This window comes from Lacerta agilis, chromosome 15 (assembly GCF_009819535.1).
Source record: "Lacerta agilis isolate rLacAgi1 chromosome 15, rLacAgi1.pri, whole genome shotgun sequence".
NCBI classification, from domain to species: domain Eukaryota; kingdom Metazoa; phylum Chordata; class Lepidosauria; order Squamata; family Lacertidae; genus Lacerta; species Lacerta agilis.
The window spans coordinates 36,040,525-36,059,078 of record NC_046326.1 but is presented as its reverse complement, the minus strand read 5'-3'; the positions used below and the strand labels follow the sequence as shown (position 1 = coordinate 36,059,078).

Below are 18,554 nucleotides of genomic sequence, written 5' to 3'. Positions count from 1 at the left end.
AGTGTGACTAGCCCAAGGTCACCCAGCAGCTGCATGTGGAGGAGCGGAGACGCGAACCCGGTTCACCAGATTACAAGTCTGCCACTCTTAACCACTACACCACACTGGCCCTTGCCATGACTTAGAAGCATCCTTCCCACAACGAAAAGGGTTTCATAGGAAGACTGCAAGCATGTAGTCGCCAAAGGAGAGTAGGGAAACTCCACCAGGCAACCAAGCAAAGCTGTCTAAAGACAGAAGGAACAGATTCTTAACACTGCTTTTCCATGAAACTGCAGCCCAACAAATCTTACAGCAAGACAAACATGAAAACAAAGAATATTTTTAAAAAAACCTACTGAAAATATAAGAGCGCTACAAAAAGCCAAACGCAATCACTACCAGAAGACTAGTAAAAACTTAAGAGCGTGAGCACATCAAAAGAGAAATAACAAGCCTTGGGCAATGTGTGGGAAGGGATCTGGCTCAGTGGCAGAGCCTCTGCTTTGCATGCAAAAGGTCTTGGGTTCAATCACTGGCATCTTCAGGTAGGGCTGGAAAGCAGCTACCAGTCAGTGTCTACAACATTGCCCTAGATGGACCAAGGACTCGGTGGAAGGCCGTTTCTTGTGTTCCCATCACTCATCTGTCCAGTTGGTTCCTGAGACCGCTCACTTCTTATAGCAGCTAAAGGAGGGTTGACATCACCACCCCTGCTCATCAAGCCCAACATACCCATTGCTTTTTATAGGCAAGTAAAAAATAATAATCACATTCTTGCCGGGGGAGCAAGTGGGGAGAGGCACTCTGGACAGCAGGCAGTTCTCTGTCCTTGCAACAAATGGAGCAAGGGCAAACTGAAGCTGGCCATGTGGCACCCGACAAGACAAAAATGGCAATTTGCAAAAATTCTAGAAATATTTGCGAGTCTAGGCACAGCCAATGATTTACATGCCCTTCCCGTGCATGGGGGGGGGGGAGAGGAGCCAAGCAGAGGATCGTGTTTTCACTTGTCCAGAAGGAAGTCTCCCTACGGGAAACGGGATAATAAGATTCCAGATGGGTATCAGCCGTGTTTGGTCTCTCTTGGGGCAAAGCATTGCAACAAGGAGTGGGGGGAACCTTGTGGCCTTCTAGATGTTGCTGAACTCCCATTGGCCCCATGGCCAACCGTCGAGGCTGGTGCGAGATGGGAGTCCTGCAACAGGTCCCCCATTTCAATAAAAACATATCAAGAGCCCTGCTGGATCAGAGATCCATCTAATCCACACTTCTCAAAGTGGCGCAACCATATGCCCCAAAGGGAAGCCCACAACCAGGAACCGAGTGCAACAGCACACACCCCACTTGTGACTGTGAGCAACTGGTACCCAGAGGATTGCGCCCGTGTGCTATGTTCTGCCTCCAACAGTGGAGGTAGCACACAATGAGCGCATCAGCACAATCCTCCACACATTTGCCTAATCCCCCTTTGAAGGCACCCAAGTTGGTCTCCATCACTACATCCCATGGCAGCAAATTCTGAAACTTCCAGTGTTAGAAACTCAAGATATACAAGCTGCGGGACAAATGGCTCCTTAAACCAAGGCTGCAGTCGCCCAAAGAGGAACGTCTAGTCGCCATCTTGGGGCAAGGCGGCTCTAAAGTCTTATTTTTCAAATGACGGACTGACTGTGGTAAGATTTTCAGCTGAACATCTGGCTGGTTCAAGATGACAACCTTGAGCTGTGTTAAGAACGTTGAGAAGCTAAAGAAGAAAAGTCGCCTTTATCCAGGGACAGTCCGCATGTATATTTTTTTTCTTACACTATTTTTCTTAATAGTGACACAGACCATTCATAACGTAAGAATATTCTTCGCAACTGTGAGGTGGGGGCAAGGGAAGACAAGTGACAACAATGAACTATAACATTGTTTCCTGCACACAAAAAAAGCATTTTGGTTCCTGAAATTCATTCCGATTGTGCAGATAAAATAGGACGCATAGAATTCTACAGGAGAGGGTATTAGTGTGTGGAAAACAGCCGAGATCCAATGATTCCCAGGCATGCATTTCCAGAGGTGGAGGTGTCAGGCGCCATCCTGTGACCCAGGCATCTTCACCTGGTTGCAAATGGCCAAGAGCCAAGCTCAATATGTGCCTGGCTAATTTTGAACACCATTAACCACATACTGTGCTAAGCAGTACTTCCCTTTACCTGTCCTGAATATTCCAATAGGTGGGACATGTTGGCAAAGTTCTTCACAGCGGCCATCCTAGGATTCAGACCATCATGGAAAACAGGAACGCTGCTGTGCTGGGACCCAGAAACCCCATGTAAGTTAGCACTTGCACAGTTGACATAAAACAGATGCTGCTTAAGGCATTTGCTGCATTCGGGGAACTGACTACCCCCAGGGATGTGGACTTCCCAGGAAATCTAGAACCGGGAAGTTTTTTTTTGCCAACTCTTAAGAATGAACCGAGATCCAACTTACATTTCATAAGCAAAACTAACAGCAGACTTACGGCATTTCACACTCGGTGCTATCTGAATCTCAAAATGTTTTGCCAATTAGCCAGAGGTAGATGAATCAACAGATTCCATTAGGAAGCCTTCCATGCGGAGTAGTGCACTTAAACCTCAGTCCTACACACGCTTATCTGGGAATAATTGGCACATAAATAAGCCGCAGTGCCTTCAAAATAAACAGCCACGGGATTGCGCTGTCGGTGAGGTCTAAATGTTATATTCCGATTCAAGGCTCGGAAGTTCCTTTTATTGGAAGACCTGTAAATATTTTAAGACATGGCAACTCAATGCTACCCACTTGTCTTAATATAGAGCTTAAGGGGGAGAAATGGAAAGCAACGTAGACCATTTTGGCAGGCCTAATTTTAGCAAGCTTGAGGCACTGGAGAAGCGGGTTCTTCCTAGAGGGGGTGGGAAAGGTAAAAACACTTTCCTGTCAAGTTTGGCTATGGCTATTTTCCATTCTAGTTGCCCAGTTTGATTAGTACTGCACTTGTTTTGTTTTGCCACTAATTTTCTAAAAGCCTGCATTTCCAAAATTAAAGAGAGAAGAAAAGAGAGGATCAGAAGTATTGCAACAGGGGAAACGAAATCTGGATCATTCGTTTAGAAAACGTGTTCCACCACACATGACTCTTGCAGACTGTCTTCCAAGGACTCCTGTTTAGCTTTAAGGCAACCGACAAAAGATCACCTCTACCACCACCCTCTGTTTGTTTGTGCTGATAAGTAGCAAGCTTGTGAGCAGCACAGAACACCTGCCAAGACAACGGCACTTTCTTCACTAACGCAAGGTTAATAAATAACTATTCCTTCAGTAGTTCCAGGTAGATAACCCTTTGATCAACCTGTTTAGAAATTCAAACGCAGGGAAAGTATACACCCATCAGGCTGGAAAGTGTTGAAATGTGTTCCCCTCCTGCCAACACCGGTATCACTCCATACCCCATGAATTCTCCAAGGGTGGGTGGTTCTAAAGGTGTGAAGGCTTGGTGGGGAAGGGAATGGGAAAATTGGGAGGGGGGGGGGAACCAACTTGCCCCCTATATTTTTTGGAAACAAGAGAGGGGAAAAAAAACCTGGGATAATACAGTTTTTGCAGCCGGGAGGAGTGAGGTGATAAACAGAAATTTTAATTTATGATTTTGTTTTGTATGCCACTTCCCCCACATCAGGGCTTCCAATGTGGCTCGTTTTGGAAACTGGTTTGTCTTTCTGTTTTCTATACGCCACCACTCAAGATGTCTTCGCCAAACCTGGCACAAGGGTTCCTGAACCGGGGGCAGCAGTCGTTGTCTATGTTTGGACATCAGCTGCCAATTTGAATCCAGATGCCGAGCCCAATTGTGACTTTGGTGTGACTTCACCTAATTTTTGGCATGGCAGGCCCAAATTCACTAATTGCACTATCCCTTTTAAAATCATTTGTTATTGTTATAATAATAGTAATAATAATAATAAATTTTTATTTATACCCCGCCCTTCCCAGCCAAAAACCGGGCTCAGGGCGGCTAACACTAATTAAAATCACAGCAAAAACATAAAAACAATCAATTTAAAATACAGATTAAAATACAAATTTAAAAATTCAAAATTAAAACTGCAGTCTCATTTCCAAATAGCCCACCAATAAAAGAATGAAGCATAACTATCATGATGGTGTTTCTACAAATTACTGGGCAGCGACAGGGATTCCCCAATAGTAAACACTTGAACTGCATTTGGAGCACATTATTTCTCCCAAAGCATCCTGGAAACTGCAATTTTTTTTCAGGGCTGCTGGAAATCGTAGCCCTGTGAGAGGGAAATTACAGTTCACAGGATTCCTTCTTTGTGGGAGATAATATGATTCAAATGCACTTTAAAATTATATTGCATATGCAGCCGAAATGCTGATTCATGTCAAAACAGAACAGGTTTTACTCTGAAATAAACAAATTAAGGTATTATATATAATAATAACTGTTCATCAATGTACCAAGCAGACACGTACACAAGTGTATGGGCCACATGTGTGAAGCAGCACAGGAGAACAGCCCTGAAACCATTTTTGACTCCCAAACTGACAAAATGTTTCTCTGCAAGGAAGGAGGGGGTGAGGGAACTTTCCCATTGTCTCAGGAATTAAAGTGATTACCACCTCAAAGGAACTGCCAGACACAACAGGAAGGGCAATCAGAAAAGGCATTATCAGGTAACCTGGCAGGTAGGGGAAAACAAAGTACTCAGGTTTCTGATATAGACCGCCCTCTTCTGTGATGTATGTATGATGCTTCTGGGGGTGGTCTTAGACTTGGTGGGCAATTTCCGCCCTCCCTTCCACAGGTGGGCGAGGTTTGCGGCCGTAGCTGTCAACCTTTCCCTTCTTTTGCGGGAAATTCCCTTATTATAGCATTGGGAAACAGCAGGGAGGGTTGACAAATATGTATATAGCAGTGGGGAACAGCAGGGAGGGTTGACAGCTATGGTTTGTGGCACTGAGCGGGGGTTACCTGGGTGGGTGCCACCCACCTACTTAGGTGGCCTTTGACCCGCCCTCGGCCAGGTAGGACAATGGACAGTCGGCCGGGGATAGGGTCAATGGCCAAATAAAAGAGGCTGAGCCCTTTTAGCCAGGCCTCTTGGGTCTTTTTCCTTCCAGGTTCCTTGTGGGCCTCGGGTGGCGGTTTCAGGCCTTTAGTCTATCATCAGGTTGCCGGGGGGGGGGGTGCTTGCATGCTCCCTGCCCATGCGGCGGCGCTTGCAGGGCCTGTTAAAGGGCAAACCGGGAGTCCCTGGCCCTAGAGTGGCGGCGTGTAGGTCAAACTCCCGGACCGAGGTTCGTGGGAGGGCATGCTGTGTAAGTGTGCGCTTTGCAGTCCCCTCCCACTGTACCTCTTCATCCTGCATATCCTCAGCCACGCGGGCGGAGAGGGTTGCCTGCCAAGGCCTATGCCAAGTTTCCCCACTTCTGAAGTTCAATAAAGTTGTGGCCAATTTGAACCCATATTCTGTATAAGGGAAGGCGGGTTTCTGTTCTAGGTTCCTTTTTTTTCCCTCCTGCGTGAGAGGGAGAACCCTGTTGCAACAGTTCAATAAAGATCACTCTTACTAGCTGCTTTGCTTCTCAATATTCTCTGTTTGGCCTCTGTTAGGTCTATTAATTTCAATGGATCTACTCCAAGTAAAACTAACAGAACACTGCCAAACGTAACAATCCAAATAAATAATTCATTTTGATAACCTAGAGCATGCAACAGTGAGAAAATGACACAATTTCATTGGAGTGCAGAGAGAAAGGAAGAGAAAAATTATATATAGGTGCCACAAAAGGTAAATTTTACTAAATCTCCCTTTGAGCAAGCTTCTAGGCCTCGTTGATTTTGATTTTGATTTTTTTAACAATTTACAAGCCTGAGGAAGTCCTGGGGAAAACCTCAGGTGGCAGAGATAAGACCCCAGCAAGTCAGGTAGGGCAGATATAATGTTTATGGCACCCAGGGCCTTTTGTGTCACACCCTCAAACTTCTTGCAAAAACACCCTTGAGTCAGAGACAGGGGTTCCGCACCCTACAAAAGCTCCTTGTTTTGGCATCTTTCCGTAGGGCCTGCAAGACGGAGCTGTTCTACCTGGCCTTTGGGTTGGTTTCAGTTTAACCCTGATGTTTCATTCTTTTGGTGTGAGTGGTGGGCTACTTAAAAATGAGGCTGCAGTCTAAATTTAATTTTAAATTGTATTTTAATCTGTGTTTTAATGAATTGTCTTATGTTTTTGTTGTGATTTTATTTGTGTTAGATGCCCTGAGCCCGGTTTGGCGGGGAAGGGTGGGGTATAAATTAAAAATTATTATTATTATTATCATTATCATCATTATCATTATTATTATTATCAACAACCAACAGAAGGCGTCAAGTGAGAGATCCATGAGAAATCTGCCCATTTACTGCACTGCAGAGAATCCAGATTCGCTGCTCACAGGATTAACTTAGTAGAGCATTTATCTTCCAAAAACAAAGCAAAAATTTAAACGCAACTTTACACACGTAACAACTCAGCCAAGGACTTAGTTCAAACGCAGACGGCAAAGTAAAAACTTTCCCCTCTTCCTACAGAGAGCAAACGCAGCATCTTTAAAGCAATTCCAGACCAGGCAGAGCTGCTCTATCAGACACACCCCTCTCGGCTTTGAAGTTATTTCACTGGGGTTTTTTTTAAGTTTATGAGGAGGGAGGGGCGTGCTTTCCCTTTGCTACTACTAGTCAAGCTGCTGATTTGCAAGGGGGGAGGGGGGAGAGCCAAGGCAACAGAGACACATGCATTGAGTTGTAATAAATTATATAATTTTGAATGTAAAAAAAAAGAAATCACCTCAAGGGGAGCTCTTATGGGTTCAATTTATTTTGGATGCAAGACTCTACAGGATTCTGAGCTACACAGAACCTATCCCCGGGGCAGTTAGAAGTCTCGGCTTCTGGGTGAACCAAGGTCACTGAATGCAAAGTGTTGAGAGAGAGAGAGACAGAGAGGGTGGGAGGGAGATCAGTCACGAACTAATCAAGTGTGATGGGCCACAGGTGCCATTACAGGTCCCTCTGAGCCAATAGAAGGCCTAAACTTCACAGCTTTGATTAGTCCGGCTGCTCTGACATCACATAGGGCTCCTGCAAGACTTGAGCCACAGGCCAGCTGCTTTGGGGCAACAGGGATTCTGACTTCAGAGGATCGGGAATAATTCCAGGCCTCCTTCCAGGAAACTCCGGGAATTGTAGCTCTGTGAAAGGAAACAGGGCTCTCCCTAGAAACCCTCTGCACCCTTCACAAACTACAGTTCCCAGATTCACTAAGGGAAGCCATGGCCGCAGCCCAATACATGTACTGCTTTAAAGGAATACTGCAGGTTGGGCCCCAGAGCAGTTAAGTTGCCTGCCCTGCAACCAACTGGCTATATTTTGTCCTCGGTGCCATTATTTGGCTGATTGCCATTCTCTGGTCTTTTAAATGTGTCTGTGGGAAGGCGGTTATTGGGTTGTTTTTCTTTTAATAGGCATTTTACGTCTTCGTTTTGTACTTTTATGTTGCAATCTTTGGATGAAGGGTGGTGTAACAATTTAATAAAGAACAACCATCTTTAAAATGGGAACAATGAGCATTTAAGGCAGAGAGGGACGCAACACGTTAAAAGCAACAATATAGCTCAGTCAGTAGAGCAAAAGACTCTTGATCTCAGGGTTGTAGGTTTCAGCCCCACGTTGAGCAGTAAGATTCCTTCATTGCAGGAGGCTGGGCTAGACGACCTCTTCCAACTCTATGATTTTATGATTCTGTAATACTCTGCTCGGCAAGCTGCAATTATTTTCTGCATCACGAAAAAAAAAAGAGAAGAAAAATCCTTGCAGGGCTCTACCACCTACGGACTTTGAAGCAGGACACAACCCCCCGCCCCAGGTGGGGAATTTACCAAACGCTTTGAATCACCAAACACCTTGTGAACTGAAAGCACAGGAGGCGACACCAGTTTTAGTGCCTGAGGTCTGCACCAGTCCAAGTGTTACAACAGGAATGTGGAAAACAAGCCATGACACCCACCAGCTGGCCTTTGGGCTGCATGCACACCACAGGTTTAAAGCATGTGACTCGCCCCGTCAAAGAACTGGGTGCTGGGAACTGTAGCTTTGTGAGAGGTGGTACTACAGTTCCCAGCACCCTTAAACTACGGTTCCCATAATCATTTGGTGTGAGGGTAAGTCACAGGCTTTAAATGTATGCAAACAGCCTCTTTCTCAGTTTACTGGAAATACAAATGCGGAGGGCGGGAGCCATGTGCCCCAGTTCAAGTGTCAAGGAGAAAGGGCAGGACAAAAAGTCTTTAAAAAATGTAATTCCTGTGTGCCAGTTATGACCTCTCAGGTGAGACACACTTTAATTGAAGGCCACGCAACGCTGAGGAAGTGTACCTTCTTTAAGTACACATTAAGTCAACACTGGAATCATTTCCTGTCAATTGTGGAACTCCTTCCCAGTGCTGACTTGCAAAAAATACAAAATCATCCAGCCATTATCCAAGAATGGGGGGTGGGGGTGGGGAGAGACCTGCTTCCCTCCAGTTGTTGATGGACTCCAGCTTCCATCAGCCCCACCCAGCAAGGTATGATGGGAGTTGGAGTCTAGTATAGGTTTCCTACCCCTGGTCTACAAACTGTGAAGTTGTTTTATTTTTACATTTAGCTTTCTTTTGTTAGGGTTTCTAATTTCACCAGCTGGATTTAAAAAAACCACAAAAAACCATGCTTTATTTTTTAAAAAATGACTTCCTCCTAGCAAGTATTGCGGGGCAGCACGAGAACAGGCCTTTTCAGTGGTGGCTCCCCACTTGCGAGATGCTGTCTTAGGCGAGGCCCCCCTGGTGCCATCATTACCTATTTTTCAGGTTTAGGCACCAGGCAAAAATATTTTTCGCCCAGGTTTCTGGCCCTTAACTTGGGAGGATTTTTTAGGTATCTGTGGCCTCTGGAGTGGGATGTGTCACGACTTGCCTTTTTCTAAGTGTATGGATTTGTTTTTAGGTTTGTTTTGGGGTTTTTTTATACTCAGTTTTAATGTTTGCATCACTTTAAGTCGCTCTGGGTAATGAATAAACAGCAAAGCAGGCCAAAGACAACACAGCCTGTGAAGACACCACTGCCTCAGGGAATTGTATCTGAGCAGCGTTTAAGGCTGCAAAACTTAAGACAGCATTGGGCAACTTTTAAGACAGTCTAGGAATCTGCTAAAGGACAGATCTAAAACCTGCCGAAATGCATTCATATTCCATTACCCAGAACACTCAGCATGTGCTACAGCACTCAAGTAGCCCCCCATAACAGGGCTGAAAGTTATTCCTCCCTGTCTCCCAATAGTAGAACCCTCTAGGGGGCCACCCAGTAAGAGACTTGGGATTGAGATAAATTGGGTCCTTGCTAGACCCGCTATTTAAAATGGGTTCTGTTCCCAGGAGGGAGTCCGAAAATCCCCAGTGAGAAAGCGTAATTTGGAGGCATACCTCTGAATGCCAGGTGATGGGACCAATACTGAAAGACCTCTGCCCTACACCTGGGAGCGGCATTACTCAGCAGCATTTCGTCACGGAACACACAATTAGCCTACGGAACTCGCTGCCACAAGAGTCCGCAATGCCTGGTTGCTTTACAAAGGATGGTTAGGCCTTTTGGGGGGAAGGGAAAAGAGAGACGTCCATGGCTGTACCTGTGCTCCTGTTCAAAGTGGACTTTTCTACCCCTCCAAAGATCATCTACCGCCAACTACCCAATAGGGACAGATATTGATTAACTGTGATATTTCAGCATGGTTATAATGATTATCACTGTAGCTTTATGCGAATTATGAATGACCTTAGAAGAATTTGTATCCTGAAATGAGAGATATAAATGATGTTTTATTTTACTGCAAACAAACAAACAATACCAGGCCTTGTGCCCCAGCAGCAACAATATGATGGGGAGCAACAGCAGCAAAAGCAGCAGCTCAGTATCAGGGATAACTTATTATTATTATTACATTTAAATCCCACCTTTTCTCCTGTGAACTCAAAAGTGGTGCCGACCCTTCTCCCTCTCTCCGTTTTATCCTCACAACAACCCTGTGAGGTAGGTTAGGCCGAGGAAGAGAGCGAGCAACTGTCCCCAGACTACCCAGTGAGCTTCATGACAGAAATCGAACCCTCGTCTCCCAGGTCCAAGTCCAGCACTCTAACCACTACACCACACTGCCCCTTGGGAGTTGCCGTCCCAGGACACACAATATTCCGGAATGACACCCTCTGCCTCCATCCAAACAGTTCCCAGGATGCTTGCTTTCAATGTGACCACATGTCTAGCTCTACCACATATCAATGGCAGCTACTCGAAAATGTTTTTTTTTTTAAAGGCTTCCATTTAAAATAGCTGTTCCTTCAGGAATCTGCCTAAGCATTGTGGGGGGGGGGGGTTAGTGACTGAGGTCTCTGCTTCAGCAGAAAAGCGGGGCTCTTGGGCTCCTTCCATTCCCCCCAAAAACCCTCCAAGTTTGCTTAATCATTCCCCCGCTTGCAAGAGGAAGGCATCACCAGGAGCCAATGGCAGAAGAGCGACTTCAGCGGAGGAGGGACTGGAGGAGGAAAGAGTGAGTGACATTTCTCAAGTTACCATTCAACACTAGAGAGCAGTGCAGGGAGGGTGACCTCCAGCAGCCACTCATGGCAGGAAGCTCCAGTAGGGCAATTACTCTCAGTAGGCAAGCAAGCTCACTAGGCTGCTACATAGGCCTTGCTTGAGGATCCGGGCACCAGGAACTTGCTCACCTCAGACAGGGCGAAAGCAAACAAGGAAAGCTGGAGAACTTGTCCCATTGAAACTTCCTTTTCCTCCTCCCTCCTCATCTGCCACACTCAGGAAGGTGATACGAGGGCACAGCCAAAGGGCAAAGACTAGGGTCACCACTACAGAGAGATCAATAGATGCCCTTGGGCACAAGGCACCCTCTTCTCAAATCTGTCGGTGTCATATTCGGTGGATCACAATGCAAATTAAACCAAGGCAGTGAGCCGCTGCAGTCTAGTGGTTAGAGCAGTGTCTCCCAAACTTGGGTCTGTTTTTGGACTACATCTCCCATTGTCCTTAGCTATCAGGACCAGTGGTCAGAGATGATGGGAAATGTAGTTCAAAAACAGCTAGAGACCCCCAAGTTTGGGAAGCACTGACTTAACAGCGTCAGAGCAGAACCTGGGGGATCTGGGTTCAAATCTCCATTAAGCTTACTGGGTGATCCCGAGGGCCAGTCACTAGCTCTCAGCCTAAACTGCCTCACAGGGTTGTGTGGGGATTAAATGATGAAAGGGGAAAACATGTAGGCCTCCTTGAGGAAAAAGGTGGGATGTTAATGCAATAAATTAAAAAGTACCAAAAAAGCACACCGGTCTGATTGGCGATTCACCTGCTTAGGAAAAAAGGAAAGCGGCCTTCTCCTGAGTCAGACCACTGGGCCCATGTAGCTCAGTATAGCGTACACTGACTGGCAGCAGCACTCCAGGGATACAGGAAGGGAGTTTCTCCTGCCTGTAGCTAGAGATGCCTCTGGGGTCTGAGCACACAAAGCAGATGCTCCGCCCACTGAGCCAGAGCCCCATCTCCCGTTATTCGTAAGGGCCAAGAGCATGTAGTTGCGTTACACCAGAGATTTTTCACACACACACAAAAATGTGTTTACAATCAAATTATTTCCCAATAATTGTCAAACTGTTTGCCTGTGTATGTGTGTAAAAGCAAAGGCACATGAAGTAATTGAAAAGGCAGACACAAGGTGTGGCAATTACTCTAGAGGAATTATCACAGTCCATGTAGCTGAAACAAATGCCAAACACTCACAGAACACACCCAAGCCAGCTCTGCGTCTTGTATTTTCTTATTTGGGGTGAGGGGGAAAGGTCAGAGGACCTCACTATTTCAGTAAGACACTCGTTTTTTTCTCAATTATTACTCCTTGCAGCATAAGAGGGTTTGGTTGTTTTTTTGGCAGGGGGGTGCTAATGAGTTTCACACCTGAACAAGTATCTTAACCTAACTCAACAGCCATCCAAACTCTCACCCATTGTGTGAAAGTCCTACAATGCAAACCTTATTAACAGCCAACAGCAGCCTCTTGCTTCACCAAACACCACCTGCCACTCAATAGTGCTAGGTTTAACACATTTCCCTTACAAGCACAGAGCAACTCAACAACCCTGTGAGGTAGGCCTCGGCTACAGATACAGAGGAGAAAAAGGCAACTTGACCAAAGCTACCCAGAAAAGTAGATTTTGTTCAGCATGCTGTGTACCAGAACTCTGTTGTTGTTCAGTCGTGTCCGACTCTTCGTGACCCCATGGACCAGAGCACGCCGGGCACGCCTACCTTTCACTGCCTCCCGCAGTTTGGCCAAACTCATGCTAGTCGCTTCGAGAACACTGTCCAACCATCTCACCCTCTGTCGTCCCCTTCTCCTTGTGCCCTCCATCTTTCCCAACATCAGAACTTAACACCAGGGAAATATCCACACTGTATATTTAAACCACACTGCTTTACCCAAACAATCCCGGGAACTGCAGTTTGTTAAGAGTACTGGGAACTGAGAGGGGTGAGACTACAGTTCCCAGGATTCTTTGCAGGAAGCTGTGTGCACTGTTTGTGTGCATTGTGTGTGGGTGCACAAGAGAGTATACACCTAACGTTTTCCCAGCATACGAGTTTAAAAGCAACCAGAGCAAATCACACAGGCTCAATCCAGTGGCATCTTCACGGGATGAGAAGAGAGGTGAAATAGAGCTGTGAGTCTTCATTGTGTGACTCCAGGCAGGCCTAGCACCTGTTCCTCCAAGCCATGAACAAGCCAAGGGCTCAGAGAAGCCACAACACAACCTGTAACAAGGAGGGAGAATCTTACCAGAGGTCCCAGGTTTCCTACTTAAGGTGACATAGCTCCATAGTGCTTAGCTGTTCAAAGTTCACAAGGGGGAATTGGAGGACCCAGAGAGCAGAGGAGAGGGTAGAATTAAGGAACAGCTTGTCTCCTTATCCCCCCACCCACCCAAAGGTGGGGAAGGGGAGAAATGCTAGTACAGAGACATGAAAAGGAAGATACACATTTCAGTGCCACGGAGCAAAGAGGAGCTCCCAAGGGCAGGCTAATGACAGTGCACTGGGGCCAAGGAGGAGTGGCTCCACGTTCAACAAAATCACAGGTGCAAAACTTTCCTGAATTTTCGAAGGACACTATAAAACGCTTTCTTTTTGTTTAATGCACAAGACAAAGTCAGCGAGAGCACAGCGGAAGAGCCGCGCTTTAACAAGGGTTAATCTCCAGCCTCGTCTCGAGCGAAGGGATCCCCTAAGAAGCCGCCGCTTTACGAATCCAGGGTGGGTGGGAGAGTGCGTGTGGGGTGGGGTGGAGAGCGGCCCATAACTAGGGACGGCCGAACCACGTGCCACGGGCTGGGTGGGCGAAACGCCAACGCGGAGCAAGGCGAAGGAGGAGAGGTTACCGAGGCCTGCGCCTGGTGCTTCTCGGTGCAAAAATGCCGTCGGCCGGCGGAGCTGAGCGCTCTCTCACCTGCTAACTGCCGCAGACCAGAAGACCCTTAAAGGAGCACAGCTGCAGGGGCGAGTCGAGAAGTTGTTGCGGGAGGGAGGGAGAGAAAACGGCAAAAAACACCCAACGAAATCGCTACTTGGGAAGGAGCAACCGTTCGTTTAATCCAGCGGAGGCCCCGAACGGCCGCTGTGTCCTCCCACAAAAAGCAAAGCGCGTGTTTGATCATAAAGAAACCCTCCCCCATGAGGACTGGCGCCTTAACCCTCCAGTTAAAGCCGCTACTCACGATCCGCCCGGTGATGCTCGCCCTCCTCCGTCTCCTCCTGGCCGTCCCACCCCCGGTGCCGGTGCCAAGCCCCCGTGCGCTGCCGCCGCGCCCGGCCCCTCCACCCGCCGCGGGCTCCTCGGTCGTCCCCCCACGTGCTGCCCGACCGGGCCTTTCGGAACGCTGAGACATTCGACCGATATACACAACGTTCCGCTCGCCCCGCCCACCGCTCGCTCAACGTTCCGCTCGCCCCGCCCCTCACGCTTACCCCCTTCTCGGCCGCAGCTCGCGCGAGACGGCGAGGGGGAAGCCACGCCCCCTCCTCCCCCAGACTGGGCTCGTGAGTCAGAGGGCAAGAGAGAACGAGAACAGGGAGCATGGGGAAGGGGCAAAGTGTACGCATGCGCAACGTGAGCATGCTTTTCTCTCTCTCTCTCCACCCCCCTCCCCCTGCAAGGAAATAAGAGGCGGGGTTAGTTCTGACAGGGTGTGTTTGACCTGCGTTGAGGCTGTCAGTCGTTTAAAGAGACCTTGCAGAGTAAGGCTCTGTGCGCGTTTACTCTGAAAGAAGTCCCACTTTCCCTAAAAGGCCTCCCGCCCAAGTAAACGTGCATAGATTGCACCATCAGGCACTCCTTGCATGGGATCAAGCCCCGAAGACGAGCTTGCTTCTAAGTAAAGATGCATGAGAATTTTGATGGAGTGATAGTCATCTCTTAAACATGCAAACATTTGCATCAGATCAGTAGAATATAAAAGCTCAGAATAGCAGTCCTTTCTGCGTTATTAGAGGAAGAAGAAGTTTGGATTTGATATCCCGCTTTATCACTACCCGAAGGAGTCTCAAAGCGGCTAACATTCTCCTACACCAGTGTGGTGTAGGGGTTAAGAGTGGTAGACTCGTAATCTGGTGAACCGGGTTCGCGTCTCCGCTCCTCCCCATGCAGCTGCTGGGTGACCTTGGGCTAGTCACACTTCTCTGAAGTCTCTCAGCCCCACTCATCTCACAGAGTGTTTGTTGTGGGGGAGGAAGGGAAAGGAGAATGTTAGCCGCTTTGAGACTGCTTCGGGTAGTGAAAAGTGGGATATCAAATCCAAACTCTTCTTCTTCTTCTTTCCCTTCCTCCCTGCGAAAAAGTTACCAGCAGTGGTCTCCCTATGCATTCTCTTGCAGAACATTCTGCAGGTGGAGAGCAGCTCACCAGTGAAACAAGTACTGAGCGGCGTGAGCATAGTGCCTTCATGTAGAATGCGCCTGACGCTCTTGTGGATTGCCACTATTTTACTATTGATTCAAAACCCTAAAATGTATTTTATATAATTGACTTTTTATTTCTATTATTTGTATTGTTGTTTTATTGCTATGGCCGATGGCTGACGCAAGTAAAGATTCATTCATTCATTCTTGTGGATTGCCCATTGCTGGGAAAGATTGCTCACCTGGCACGACCAATCTTCAAAAGGCCAGGGTGCTTGGCTGCTGATTTCATCATTTAAATGCTTTGAAGGGATGCACCAGGTTACCCCCAAACCCACTGCTATAGCAGAATCGAAGCCAGAGTGTTGTTTCTAAGAGTGAGAACAGAGAGCAAAAAGCAGGTCAGATGGATTATTTGTCTGAGAATGAAACTCCTGCTGTGCCCAGCTGCTGCCCTGTGTGCCTGGGAAATATGCACACAAATTCAAGTTCTACCAACCCCACTCTTTTTATAAGGTGGGTTTGTTCAGCAGAAGTCAGTAGGATCTGGGTTAGGGTAGGTTTCCTTTCAGCAACTGAGCGGGTCTTGTCAACTTATTTCCTAATGGAATTTATTTGCACTTGGTTTGGGGGTGAGGGGTGTGGTAGTTGATACTCCAACCAAGTATAGCAGAGGAGCTGATTCCAGGTGTGTGTAAGTGGGAGAGGACCGGAGAAGAGTCAGCTGCAGGGACTCAGTGGGAGAAATGCACTCTGCACGTATCCAGGGATACTCTCTTCATAGTGTGCGAGAGAGGAATAAGAACACAGGAAGCACTGCCTATCATCCACCTAGTTCTGTATTGTCTACTCTGACTAGCAGCGGTTCCCCAGGGTTGCAGACAGGGATTATTCAATCATCTGCTTCCTGGTTTTCTTTTCTTAAACTAGAGACCCTAGGCATTGGATCTGGAACTTTCTGCATGCAAAGTCTGCTCTTTCACTGGGGTTGCGCATCCTTCCCCGTTGTCCTTTGTCAGGGACCAGCTCCCCTTCACAGGGTCTGTGGGGCAGAGGTGGAGAACCTGTGGTCCTCCAGACATTGTTGGACTGCATCAGTCCCAGCCAGCATCGTCAATCAGCAGTATTTCAGCAACCTATGGAGGGCCACTGCTCTGCTCTGGAGAGTGGGTGCATAATCCCTAGGGTCAATGAATGCGCATGAACGTTAAGGCACCATGGAGCCTGCCAATGTGCACACTGCCACTTCTGGGGCATGCTTTGAACTACTGACATGGCAGGGCAATTATATTCTTCCCTTAGTTTATCTTTAACCAAAAGAACACAAACTTTCTTTGCATCTAAATCGTCAGAAGATAGGCAATCATAGAGTAAACGAATTAGGCATACAAACTGGCCACTCTATAGTCTCAAGAAGACACGAGGCTTTCTCCAATATGTGCTATCTGATTATTTTATTTTATTTTTTATAGTAATATTTATTAAGGTTTTTACAACAAACATACACAATGCAACACTACATAAACAACAAATAAAAACAAAACATAATAACATACATAGTTCTTATACCTAATATTACTTCCTCACAGAGCCAGTGTGGTGTAGTGGTTAAGAGCAGCAGACTTGTTATCTGGGGAACCGGGTTCGCGTCTCCACTCCATCCAAACTCTTCTTCTCTTCTTCTTCACATTGTAATGGGACTTCCTCCTGCCCCCTCCTCCTGCGTCCCTTGCGAATACCTTTTCGTAACTTCTTAGATTTCCAAACATTCATAATCTACCTTCTAATTACTAAAATTCCTTAATATCTTATACCTCTTAACCTATATTATAACATTGCCTAATTAATTAGACTTATATCTTATCTTAATCCTTATCATCTTCAAACTTACTAATCTATCTTCTACTCTACAGCCTATTTTATCCTCAAATTATATCAAACTTTCAACCATACAATTATCTTTTAAATACAGTTTAAAATTCCTCCAATCTTTCTCCACCGCGTCGTCCCTCTGGTCACGGAGTTTCCCGGTCATTTCTGCAAGCTCCATATAGTCTGATTCTTTTAACTGGAGATATTAGGGAATGAATTTGGGATCTTCTGCCTGCAAGGCATGCACTCCACCTCTGAGATATAGTCTCTCCTTATTTTAACCCTGTTGATTTTCCTCTAGTCTTAAACCAGGAATGAGGGATGTTGCAGGACTATAACTCCCCACATCCCTGAGCATGGTTCATGTTGGAGTCCAACAACCTCTGGAGGGTCACAAATGTTCCCAACTAATCCTCTGCTTTTTTTTTTTACCCATAAGCATGACTAAGGCGTTCCAACAGGCATTAGGATTTGCTCTTCTCAATGAGCAGGCAGAATGGGCAACATAATATAACAAAGAAGATCAATAAGAAGTATCAGGGAGACATATGGGTGGGCCAACAGAGGGTGGAGATTGGGGTATGGTTGTTTTTCAGAGACACCAAAAGCTCTGCATTGTGTAGTGCCACTGTTGAGATTACCGGTACATGCAACCTGTCATGGTCTTTGGATAGAACAATCAAGTGGTTGGTTGGTTGACTAAATGTAGCTAATAAATTATGACTCTATCTTACCTTGATCATCCAATACTGGTCATCTCTAGGCAATCTACAATATAAGAATAAAAGGCATATAAATTTTCAACAATATGCAACACAGTAAAGCATTCCATTCTTACGACCAAATCAGTAAAATATAAAATAATTAATAAAAACCACTCTCTTGACATGATCACCACACAGTGCATACAATATGATCCCACCCTAAGAAGAAGCAGTAGTCAGTCAACTGGAATACGGGTGGAACCTCCCTTGGTAGAGCATGCTGGAGTAACTGGACATGAGAAGGGGTTAATTTCCTTCATGAGCATAAATCATCCCATGAATGAGCTAATCACAGGTGCAAGGTCATCCAAGACAGTTGCTATGGTAACGGCCCAGTACCCCAACTGTATCTGTGATTAATGCACACCAACGAAATAGTCTGTTAGTCTGCAGCCTGTCTGTTAGTCCAATGTTGTGTCTTGAATTGCTGAATTTATTTAGAGCAATGGAGATACTTTGTACTTGTGTGTATCTGTTTATATCTGGGTCTGCAAAAGCCTACAAGCTGTACATATCTACATCAAGAATTGTTTAAGGAGACTTATCTTCTACAACAGTAAATTATCTTAACATTTATCTGCTTCCATGTGGCAGCTGATACTGGGAGCAAATTCTACTGCGTGCGTATCTCACTTACGATTCCCACCAGAACATTCAATAGGTAGTTCCCTATAGGATTGTACTAACAGGCTTCAGGCTAACAGAGTTGTGCCCAAAGCAACACAGGGCTTGATGTCCCATTTTGCATAATTGGTGATTTTGTGTCTGACATCAGAAGAAACGTCAACATGTTTAAGCTGTGTTCTAATGGGTATTGTTGAATGGGTTCTGTCATCTGCATTGCAATGAGTTTTATGAGGGAAGTCTTCTGTCTGGTCCA

The 18,554-nt window shown here is 46.3% G+C and overlaps 1 protein-coding gene across 1 annotated transcript in view; it reads right to left on the bottom strand.

The window, feature by feature from the left end:
- The window catches only part of AKAP1 (A-kinase anchoring protein 1), a 38,158-nt gene extending 24,107 nt beyond the window's left edge, over positions 1 to 14,051 (bottom strand). Inside the window, exon 1 of the mRNA XM_033171463.1 lies at positions 13,859 to 14,051. The gene's annotated coding sequence lies outside the window, so the exon portion shown is untranslated. The remainder of the gene's footprint in view (positions 1 to 13,858) is intronic.
- Positions 14,052 to 18,554: the final 4,503 nt, after the last annotated feature.